We start from the raw sequence: 11,997 nt of genomic DNA on the forward strand, positions 1-11,997 counted from the left end.
TGTCTTTCGGAAATGCTTCTTTCAGTGTTTCCAACAATAGAGTAAAACTAGTGTTAGTCCAACCCCCCGACGCCTTCAAATGAAATAATGTAACTAAAAATGACAACTTCGAATAGCTTGTACACCCTTCATATAATGGTGTCTCCGCATCATTCATCATGGACTCAAACAATTCCGGTCGCTCAACAAAATCGTCCTCCAAATCATTCATCATGCCGCACATATCATCAATATCATCTTCAACATCATCCTCATTTGCCGTAGAACGAAAAACCTCACCATGGTAGAACCATCTTTGATACGAGGTCATTATTCCATATGCAAACAAATGGGTCCGAACAACATCAATCGAAAAATGTCTATGATTTCCACATTTAATACAAGGACAACGAATAGATTTCAAATCTACCATGTTCTCTCTAGCAAAATCACAAAACTCATCTACACCTTTCCGATATATCTCATTCAATCTATTCTCCCACATCCACTTCCTCATATTCATAGAAAAACCCTAATTATACAAAAAATTACCAATTCTAATTAGTATAAACTATCAAGAGAACAACAATTAGAAGAAGTTAAAGAAGAACTTACAAGATTTGAATGTGTAGATGAGACTAGTAAACGAGGACGCTCTAGAATGAGTAGAAAAGGTACTGGAAATATTTTTTCGAGTGAGGTTATGAGAGAGTTCAAAGTGAAAAAGACCAGAAATGAGAATTTATATCACCAGTCTCGTGTCACTCGCCGCGGCGAACTTTCTACTTCGCCGCGGCGAGACATTCTACAACGCTTACCATAAGCGTTGTAGAATGTCCTCGCCGCGGCAAAAATATGCGTTCGCCGCGGCGACATATCACGCCGCGGCGAGGTACAAATCCCGCCGCGGCAGGAGTCCTGCGCCGCGGCGGGAACAAGTCGTCGCCGCGGCGAAAAACTTACCGAGAGCACCATGTTCCAGACATATACTCTCGCCGCGGCATCATACAATTCCCGCCGCGGCGAATGTATTCCTCGCCGCGGCGGGAATTAGCCTTCGCCGCGGCGAGGCTTCTACAACGCTTACTTAAGCGTTGTAGAAAGGTCTCGCCGCGGCGGAAATTGTATACTGCCGCGGCGAGGACATCTAGGGTTACCTCGCCGCGGCGATGACACATTTTCGCCGCGGCGAGACGTTTCTGGGTAACTCTCGTCGCAGCGAGAATTTGGTTTCGCCGCGGCGAGGCTCCTACAACGCTTATTCTAAGCGTTGTAGAATCATCTCGCCGCGGCGAGAAATACACTTCGCCGCGGCGAGCTCCTACAACGCTTAGGATAAGCGTTGTAGGAGCGTTAAAAAATCTGAAAGTTTCAAATTTTTTTAACTACCCGCGCCCATTCATATCTATACTTAGCGTTTTTTTCCCTCTCATTTCTCATTCTCATTTCTTCTCATCTCCATTACTCACATCTCTCTCGTCCCTCTCTCTCTCCGCCACTCTCTTGCCGCCCCGCCCCTCTCTCCGGCCACCACTCTCTCTCTCTCGGCCCCTCTCTCTCTCTCCGTCCCTCACCTCGCTGAGCCACCGCGCCCTCGCCCCGCGCGTTCTCTCCCTCTCTCCGACCCTCACCTCCCTCTCCTCGCCGTGCGCCGCGCCCACGCCGCCCTCTCGCTGAGCCCCCTCCCTCACCTCGCCGTGCGCCCACGCCGCCCTCCCTCGCCGCGCGCCCTCACCTCGCCTCACCACCTTTTTTCTTCGCCGCCCTTGTGCTCGTCCAACTCCGGGTAATGTTTTTGAACATTTTTACATGGACTTATTTAGTGTGAATTCGATATTGATTTGAAATTAGGAGATATTGTATTGGATTTGAGTTTATTGAATTGAAGTTTGATATTGATTTGATTTGAGAAATATATTTGATAGTAGATTGAATTGAGATTGAAATTGTGTTTTTGTTTAGAATCGGATTGGATTTGAGTTTATATTGTGATTAGAGTTGAGTTTATATTTGATTTTTGTTACATTTGAGTTGAAATTGTGATAACATTTGAGTTGAAAATTGAATTATGATTTGAATTTTGTTTATTAGATTCAATGTCGTCCACTACTACTACTTCTAGCGGTAGTGGTAAAAGAAAAATTAGAAGACAACTAGCGCTTAACTCCGATGAACAAGGAAAACGAAGAAACACTCTTATGGGTCGGGTTAATAAGGCTAAAACACTTGGTAAAAAAATCCCGGTACAATTTGATGATAAAGGGCAACCAATCGGTAAAGAGGGTGATGAGTTGTCGAGTTACTTTGGCGTGTTAGCAAGAGAACACGTTCCACTTTCAATGCGTGATTGGAGATGTAAAGACAACGCCCAAATTAAAGAACGGATTTGGAACGAAATGCAAGAAGGATTTACGATTCCTATCGAACAAAAACACGATTGCCTTATGAGAGTCGGAGAAGCCGCAAGGTTATTTCGTCATGAGATATACAACGATCTACTCAAAGACATAATCAACGAACCAATCGCCTTAAAGAGACCGGCTTGTATTTTGAAATACTATACAAGTATCACCGAAGAAGATTGGATAGCATTTGTTGAGTATAGACGAACCGAAATGTTCAAACAAACATCGGAACATGGGAAATCAAATATCGGAAAAAGTGTGTACAAATCTCGAACGGGCCGAAATGGATATCGAAAGCTTGATCAAGAAAAGGTTAGATTCATTTTTTTCTTTTAGTTATTTCAAATGTTGCAATTATTTTTTAATTTATTATATAATTACTTCTTACTAGCATGACGAAACGGGGGAATGGCCTACGAAAGAGGAACTTTGGATTGACTCGCGAATGAAAGACGTAGATAACTACAAGGATGAGAAAGACAAATTGATGGGAGAAAAAATCGTAAGTTCTTTACCTTTGTTATAACAATTAACCTTGTAATTTTATTTTCAAATAATTTTATGTGTAGAAAACGTTATCACAACAAGCATCGCAAGGGACATGGTTGCCGGAATCGGGAAAGAGTGTTTTGCAAGAAGCTTTGGGAACGTCGCGAGTTTGCGGTCAATCCAAACACACGTCGCGTTTTAAGTACTTTGTTCCTCCAACGCCCAACGAAGAAGTAATGAAGATGCGTCGGGAAATGAGCGAGTTAAAGTCTTTGGTGATGAAGGCATTCGGTGGAAATGGTAGCATTAATGTCGAGTCGCCTAGTGTCGAGCAAGTGAAAGAGAATCTCAACGCGAAGGTTGTTGATGATAAAGAGATGGCAAATGTTGAAGAACACGTCAATGAAGCGGTCTCTTTAGGTATGTTCAATTTTTTTTTATCTATTTATTAAAGATAAATGTTTTGGTATTAAGTTATTGATAAAATTCTTGATTCGCTTAGAACACGACGATGTTGATGATCGTCCGAAGATCGATCCTATCATTGTTGATGATCGTCCGAAGATCGATCCTATTGTTGTGGAAAAACCAAATAGTGTCCGTGCTAGTTGCTCTTTGAATCCAACCACACCGGTGACACCGAGTTCGGATGAAAGCGTCGAGTGTCTTCTTTTCATTGATGACACCGAGTTCGGAGGCACAATTCATGTTGCAAATGGGCGAGCGTACATGAATGGAGGCGTAGTTCATTTCTCACCTTTGGAGGAAGGAAATTTACGCGTGGCCGTTTTGGGGGTTTTGATTAAAAAAGCAAAATTGCCAATTCCCACCGAAGAAGCTCAAACCGTTGAAGATGCTATAGGCGGGTTTGTCTCGTGGCCGAAGAGACTCATGGAAATGGACTCGGGAATAGAGAGTCGCGGTCCGGTTGTCAAACAACTCTCAAAGCTCGGTTTTGAGAGTGAAGCTAGCATCGATGATGCTAAGAAGATTCCGTACAAGGTGATTAATCCAAAGTATCGATTGCTCGCTCAACATGCCAACAAAGTAATGTTACCGGAAGGGGATGTGATTATGGTCAATGTTAGTCCAAGTCTCGCGGCTATCCCGATTCCGGTGTCATTTGAAGACATTTCCGATTTTTTGCAATACTTGGAAATTGGCGCGGGGAGCATAACGGTTTATATGGAGTAAGAGTTTTCTTTATATGCGTTTTTTAATATCAATATTCAATATTTAGTGTTTTGATCAACTAAATATTTGTTTGTCATAGCTATCTACGATCGAGGCTAGAAAAGGCGAAGAAGACTCGAAATTTTTGTTTTATAAATCCGAGCTTAAGTTCGTATATACAAAATGACGACGAGGAGGCTTATTTGTCAAAACGAGTCAAGGACGTTGGAAACGTGGTACGACATTGCAAATTTGGTGAACTAGTTTTGATGCCGTATAACAAAGGTGCGCATTGGATGCTCGTTGTCCTCGACCTTTGGAGAAATAGCGCTATGTTCTTTGACCCGTTGAGAAATAAAATCCCAACGGATTTAAATCGATTGATAAAAAGGTAATATTTTGATTTCTTAAATAATTTTTATTATAAACCGTTCTAGATGTTTTTTCTCTTATAATCTCCGTGTTATATAGGGTTCTTGTTGATTTCAAGCTCGAGCATCAAAACGCCAATAGTAACGGACAATCAACGTACATCAAGGCTTGGGACGCTCCGAGACAAACGGGAAACACGGAATGCGGGTATTTTGTCATTTCTTATATGCGTGATATAGTCGTAGGAGGTGTAGGAAAATTAGAAAATAAGAAATCCTATACAAAAGAGGATTTAGAGAGAGTTAGGGAAGAATGGGTAACTTATGTACAAACATTTATTAACTGTGACGATTAGCTAGTTTTTTCGAAGATGTATATATTAGATTTTGAATGTTTTAAAGATGAGGATATTTGAGATGAATGTATATATTAGATATTTTTTTTATTGAAGATTATTTTCAGGTGCTAGTATCGTGTAAAAAACAAATTGTGGATTGAAAATAAATGATTCTCGCCGCGGCGAACTATACTTCTCGCCGCGGCGAGACAAGATACCGAGAGCAAGCAAATTAGAAATCTTAGTCTCGCCGCGGCGAGATTTTTTCTTCGCCGCGGCGAGTTTTTAAAAAAAAATTCATCGCCTTCCTACAACGCATTATATCCGTTGTAGAATGTTCTCGCCGCGGCTCGGAACGTACCTCGCCGCGGCAAATAACTCGCCGCGGCGACGTATAATTCTCGCCGCGGCGAGGTCCTTCTACAACGGAAATTCAATCCATTGTAGAAGCACGTCGCCGCGGCGAAAAATATACGTCGCCGCGGCGACATGTGTGAAAATATTTTAAAATTACACAATGGAATTAGACCGTTGTAGAAGCTTCTACAACGCTTAAGATTCCGTTGTAGAAGCGTAGTTTCTACAACGGATAATTAAGCGTTGTAGAAAGCTGTTGGATTCTACAACGGATTTTTAAGCGTTGTAGAAGCTTCTACAACGCAGGATTCTACAACGCTTAAGAAGCGTTGTAGAATCATTCTACAACGTTTTTTAAGCGTTGTAGAATCCTATTTTTGTAGTAGTGTTAGTACACGAAAAACTTGCAAAATTTGAAACTATCATAACTCTTTCAAATGGTGCCCGATTTTTAAGATTCATGGCTTGTTAGGATGATGGATACGTTATATTCCTAAATATGTGGGCGTATCATTAGTTTTCGATATTTTCAAAATTTTCATAAAACCTCTCCTAAGCCAAAGGGGTTAGTACACGAAAAACTTGCGAAAATTGAAACTATCATAACTCTTTCAAATGGTGCCCGATTTTTAAGATTCATGGCTTGTTAGGATGATGGTTACCTTATATTCCTAAATATGTGGGCGTATCATTAGTTTTCGATCTTTTTAGAAATTTCATAAAACCTCTTCAAACCCAAAGGGGTTAGTACACGAAAAACTTGCGAAATTTGAAACTAGCATAACTCTTTCGAATGGTGCCCGATTTTTAAGATTCTTGGCTTGTTAGGATAATGGTTACCTTATATTCGTATTTATGTGGGCGTAACATTAGTTTTCGATCTTTTCAAAATTTTCATAAAACCTCTCCTAAGCCAAAGGAACGTACACGAAGAACTTGCGAAATTTGAAACTACAAAAACTCTTTCAAATGGTGCCCGATTTTTAATATTCATGGCTTGTTATGATTATGGTTACCTTATATTCCTAAATATGTGGGCGTATCATTAGTTTTCGATATTTTCAAAATTTTCATAAAACCTCTCCTAAGCCAAAGGGGTTAGTACACGAAAAACTTGCGAAATTTGAAAGTACAAAAACTCTTTCAAATGGTGCCCGATTTTTAAGATTCATGGCTTGTTAGGATGATGGATACCTTATATTCCTAAATATGTGGGCGTATCATTAGTTTTCGATATTTTCAAAATTTTCATAAAACCTCTCCTAAGCCAAAGGGGTTAGTACACGAAAAACTTGCGAAATTTGAAACTATCATAACTCTTTCAAATGGTGCCCGATTTTTAAGATTCATGGCTTGTTAGGATGATGGTTACCTTATATTCCTAAATATGTGGGCGTATCATTAGTTTTCGATCTTTTTAAAAATTTCATAAAACCTCTTCAAACCCAAAGGGGTTAGTACACGAAAAACGTGTGAAATTTGAAACTAGCATAACTCTTTCGAATGGTGCCCGATTTTTAAGATTGTTGGCTTGTTAGGATGATGGATACCTTATATTCCTAAATATGTGGGCGTATCATTAGTTTTCGATATTTTCAAAATTTTCATAAAACCTCTCCTAAGCCAAAGGGGTTAGTACACGAAAAACTTGCGAAATTTGAAACTATCATAACTCTTTCAAATGGTGCCCGATTTTTAAGATTCATGGCTTGTTAGGATGATGGATACCTTATATTCCTAAATATGTGGGCGTATCATTAGTTTTCGATATTTTCAAAATTTTCATAAAACCTCTCCTAAGCCAAAGGGGGTTAGTACACGAAAAACTTGCGAAATTTGAAACTATCATAACTCTTTCAAATGGTGCCCGATTTTTAAGATTCATGGCTTGTTAGGATGATGGTTACCTTATATTCCTAAATATGTGGGAGTATCATTAGTTTTCGATCTTTTTAAAAATTTCATAAAACCTCTTCAAACCCAAAGGGGTTAGTACACGAAAAACTTGCGAAATTTGAATCTAGCATAACTCTTTCGAATGGTGCCCGATTTTTAAGATTCTTGGCTTGTTAGGACAATGGTTACCTTATATTCGTATTTATGTGGGCGTAACATTAGTTTTCGATCTTTTCAAAATTTTCATAAAACCTCTCCGTTAGTACACGAAAAACTTGCGAAATTTGAAATTACAAAAACTCTTTCAAATGGTGCCCGATTTTTAATATTCATGGCTTGTTATGATTATGGTTACCTTATATTCCTAAATATGTGGCCGTATCATTAGTTTTCGATCTTTTTAAAAATTTCATAAAACGTCTTCAAACCCAAAGGGGTTAGTACACGAAAAACGTGGTAAATTTGACACTAGCATAACTCTTTCGAATGGTTCCCGATTTTTAAGATTGTTGGCTTGTTAGGATGATGGATACCTTATATTCCTAAATATGTGGGCGTATCATTAGTTTTCGATATTTTCAAAATTTTCATAAAACCTCTCCTAAGCCAAAGGGGTTAGTACACGAAAAACTTGCGAAATTTGAAACTATCATAACTCTTTCAAATGGTGCCCGATTTTTAAGATTCATGGCTTGTTAGGATGATGGATACCTTATATTCCTAAATATGTGGGCGTATCATTAGTTTTCGATATTTTCAAAATTTTCATAAAACCTCTCCTAAGCCAAAGGGGTTAGTACACGTAAAACTTGCGAAATTTGAAACTATCATAACTCTTTCAAATGGTGCCCGATTTATAAGATTCATGGCTTGTTAGTATGATGGTTACCTTATATTCCTAAATATGTGGGCGTATCATTAGTTTTCGATCTTTTTAAAAATTTCATAAAACCTCTTCAAACCCAAAGGGGTTAGTACACGAAAAACTTGCGAAATTTGAAACTAGCATAACTCTTTCGAATGGTGCCCGATTTTTAAGATTCTTGGCTTGTTAGGATGATGGATACCTTATATTCCTAAATATGTGGGCGTATCATTAGTTTTCGATATTTTCAAAATTTTCATAAATTCTCTCCTAAGCCAAAGAGGTTAGTACACGAAAAACTTGCGAAATTTGAAACTATCATAACTCTTTCAAATGGTGCCCGATTTTTAAGATTCTTGGCTTGTTAGGACAGTGGTTACCTTATATTCGTATTTATGTGGGCGTATCATTAGTTTTCGATATTTTCAAAATTTTCATAAAACCTCTCCTAAGCCAAAGGGGTTAGTACACGAAAAACTTGCAAAATTTGAAACTATCATAACTCTTTCAAATGGTGCCCGATTTTTAAGATTCATGGCTTGTTAGGATGATGGATACGTTATATTCCTAAATATGTGGGCGTATTATTAGTTTTCGATATTTTCAAAATTTTCATAAAACCTCTCCTAAGCCAAAGGGGTTAGTACACGAAAAACTTGCGAAATTTGAAACTATCATTACTCTTTCAAATGGTGCCCGATTTTTAAGATTCATGGCTTGTTAGGATGATGGTTACCTTATATTCCTAAATATGTGGGCGTATCATTAGTTTTCGATCTTTTTAAAAATTTCATAAAACCTCTTAAAACCCAAAGGGGTTAGTACACGAAAAACGTGTGAAATTTGAAACTAGCATAACTCTTTCGAATGGTGCCCGATTTTTAAGATTGTTGGCTTGTTAGGATGATGGATACCTTATATTCCTAAATATGTGGGCGTATCATTAGTTTTCGATATTTTCAAAATTTTCATAAAACCTCTCCTAAGCCAAAGGGGTTAGTACACGAAAAACTTGCGAAATTTGAAACTATCATAACTCTTTCAAATGGTGCCCGATTTTTAAGATTCATGGCTTGTTAGGATGATGGATACCTTATATTCCTAAATATGTGGGCGTATCATTAGTTTTCGATATTTTCAAAATTTTCATAAAACCTCTCCTAAGCCAAAGGGGGTTAGTACACGAAAAACTTGCGAAATTTGAAACTATCATAACTCTTTCAAATGGTGCCCGATTTTTAAGATTCATGGCTTGTTAGGATGATGGTTACCTTATATTCCTAAATATGTGGGAGTATCATTAGTTTTCGATCTTTTCAAAATTTCATAAAACCTCTTCAAACCCAAAGGGGTTAGTACACGAAAAACTTGCGAAATTTGAAACTAGCATAACTCTTTCGAATGGTGCCCGATTTTTAAGATTCTTGGCTTGTTAGGATGATGGATACCTTATATTCCTAAATATGTGGGCGTATCATTAGTTTTCGATATTTTCAAAATTTTCATAAAACCTCTCCTAAGCCAAAGGGGTTAGTACACGAAAAACTTGCGAAATTTGAAACTATCATAACTCTTTCAAATGGTGCCCGATTTTTAAGATTCATGGCTTGTTAGGATGATGGTTACCTTATATTCCTAAATATGTGGGCGTATCATTAGTTTTCGATCTTTTTAAAAATTTCATAAAACCTCTTCAAACCCAAAGGGGTTAGTACACGAAAAACTTGCGAAATTTGAAACTAGCATAACTCTTTCGAATGGTGCCCGATTTTTAAGATTCTTGGCTTGTTAGGATGATGGATACCTTATATTCCTAAATATGTGGGCGTATCATTAGTTTTTGATATTTTCAAAATTTTCATAAATCCTCTCCTAAGCCAAAGGGGTTAGTACACGAAAAACTTGCGAAATTTGAAACTATCATAACTCTTTCAAATGGTGCCCGATTTTTAAGATTCATGGCTTGTTAGGATGATGGTTACCTTATATTCCTAAATATGTGGGTGTATCATTAGTTTTCGATCTTTTTAAAAATTTCATAAAACTTCTTCAAACCCAAAGGGGTTAGTACACGAAAAACTTGCGAAATTTGAAACTAGCATAACTCTTTCGAATGGTGCCCGATTTTTAAGATTCTTGTCTTGTTTGGATGATGGATACCTTATATTCCTAAATATGTGGGCGTATCATTAGTTTTTGATATTTTCAAAATTTTCATAAATCCTCTCCTAAGCCAAAGGGGTTAGTACACGAAAAACTTGCGAAATTTGAAACTATCATAACTCTTTCAAATGGTGCCCGATTTATAAGATTCATGGCTTGTTAGGATGATGGTTACCTTATATTCCTAAATATGTGGGTGTATCATTAGTTTTCGATCTTTTTAAAAATTTCATAAAACCTCTTCAAACCCAAAGGGGTTAGTACACGAAAAACTTGCGAAATTTGAAACTAGCATAACTCTTTCGAATGGTGCCCGATTTTTAAGATTCTTGGCTTTATAGGATGATGGATACCTTATATTCCTAAATATGTGGGCGTATCATTAGTTTTTGATATTTTCAAAATTTTCATAAATCCTCACCGAAGCCAAAGGGGTTAGTACACGAAAAACTTGCGAAATTTGAAACTATCATAACTCTTTCAAATGGTGCCCGATTTTTAAGATTCATGGCTTGTTAGGATGATGGTTACCTTATATTCCTAAATATGTGGGCGTATCATTAGTTTTCGATCTTTTTAAAAATTTCATAAAACCTCTTCAAACCCAAAGGGGTTAGTACACGAAAAACTTGCGAAATTTGAAACTAGCATAACTCTTTCGAATGGTGCCCGAATTTTAAGATTCTTGGCTTGTTAGGATAATGGTTACCTTATATTCATATTTATGTGGGCGTAACATTAGTTTTCGATCTTTTCAAAATTTTCATAAAACCTCTCCTAAGCCAAAGGGGCTAGTACACGAAAAACTTGCGAAATTTGAAAGTACAAAAACTCTTTCAAATGGTGCCCGATTTTTAAGATTCATGGCTTGTTAGGATAATGGTTACCTTATATTCCTAAATATGTGGGCGTATCATTAGTTTTCGATCTTTTTAAAAATTTCATAAAACCTCTTCAAACCCAAAAGGGTTAATACACGAAAAACTTCCGAAATTTGAAACTAGCATAACTCTTTCGAATGGTGCCCGATTTTTAAGATTGTTGGCTTGTTAGGATGATGGATACCTTATATTCCTAAATATGTGGGCGTATCATTAGTTTTCGATATTTTCAAAATTTTCATAAAACCTCTCCTAAGCCAAAGGGGTTAGTACACGAAAAACTTGCAAAATTTGAAACTATCATAACTCTTTCAAATGGTGCCCGATTTTTAAGATTCATGGCTTGTTAGGATGATGGATACGTTATATTCCTAAATATGTGGGCGTATCATTAGTTTTCGATATTTTCACAATTTTCATAAAACCTCTCCTAAGCCAAAGGGGTTACTACACGAAAAACTTGCGAAATTTGAAACTATCATAACTCTTTCAAATGGTGCCCGATTTTTAAGATTCATGGCTTGTTAGGATGATGGAGACCTTATATTCCTAAATATGTGGGCGTATCATTAGTTTTCGATATTTTCAAAATTTTCATAAAACCTCTCCTAAGCCAAAGGGGTTAGTACACGAAAAACTTGCGAAATTTGAAACTATCATAACTCTTTGAAATGGTGCCCGATTTTTAAGATTCATGGCTTGTTAGGATGATGGTTACCTTATATTCCTAAATATGTGGGTGTATCATTAGTTTTCGATCTTTTTAAAAATTTCATAAAACCTCTTCAAACCCAAAGGGGTTAGTACACGAAAAACTTGCGAAATTTGAAACTAGCATAACTCTTTCGAATGGTGCCCGATTTTTAAGATTCTTGGCTTGTTTGGATGATGGATACCTTATATTCCTAAATATGTGGGCGTATCATTAGTTTTTGATATTTTCAAAATTTTCATAAATCCTCTCCTAAGCCAAAGGGGTTAGTACACGAAAAACTTGCGAAATTTGAAACTATCATAACTCTTTCAAATGGTGCCCGATTTATAAGATTCATGGCTTGTTAGGATGATGGTTACCTTATA

Source organism: Urtica dioica, chromosome 7 (genome assembly GCF_054948205.1).
Source record: "Urtica dioica subsp. dioica isolate 48M chromosome 7, U.dioica_male_clone48M_v1_H2, whole genome shotgun sequence".
In the NCBI taxonomy this organism is placed as follows: Eukaryota; Viridiplantae; Streptophyta; class Magnoliopsida; order Rosales; family Urticaceae; genus Urtica; species Urtica dioica.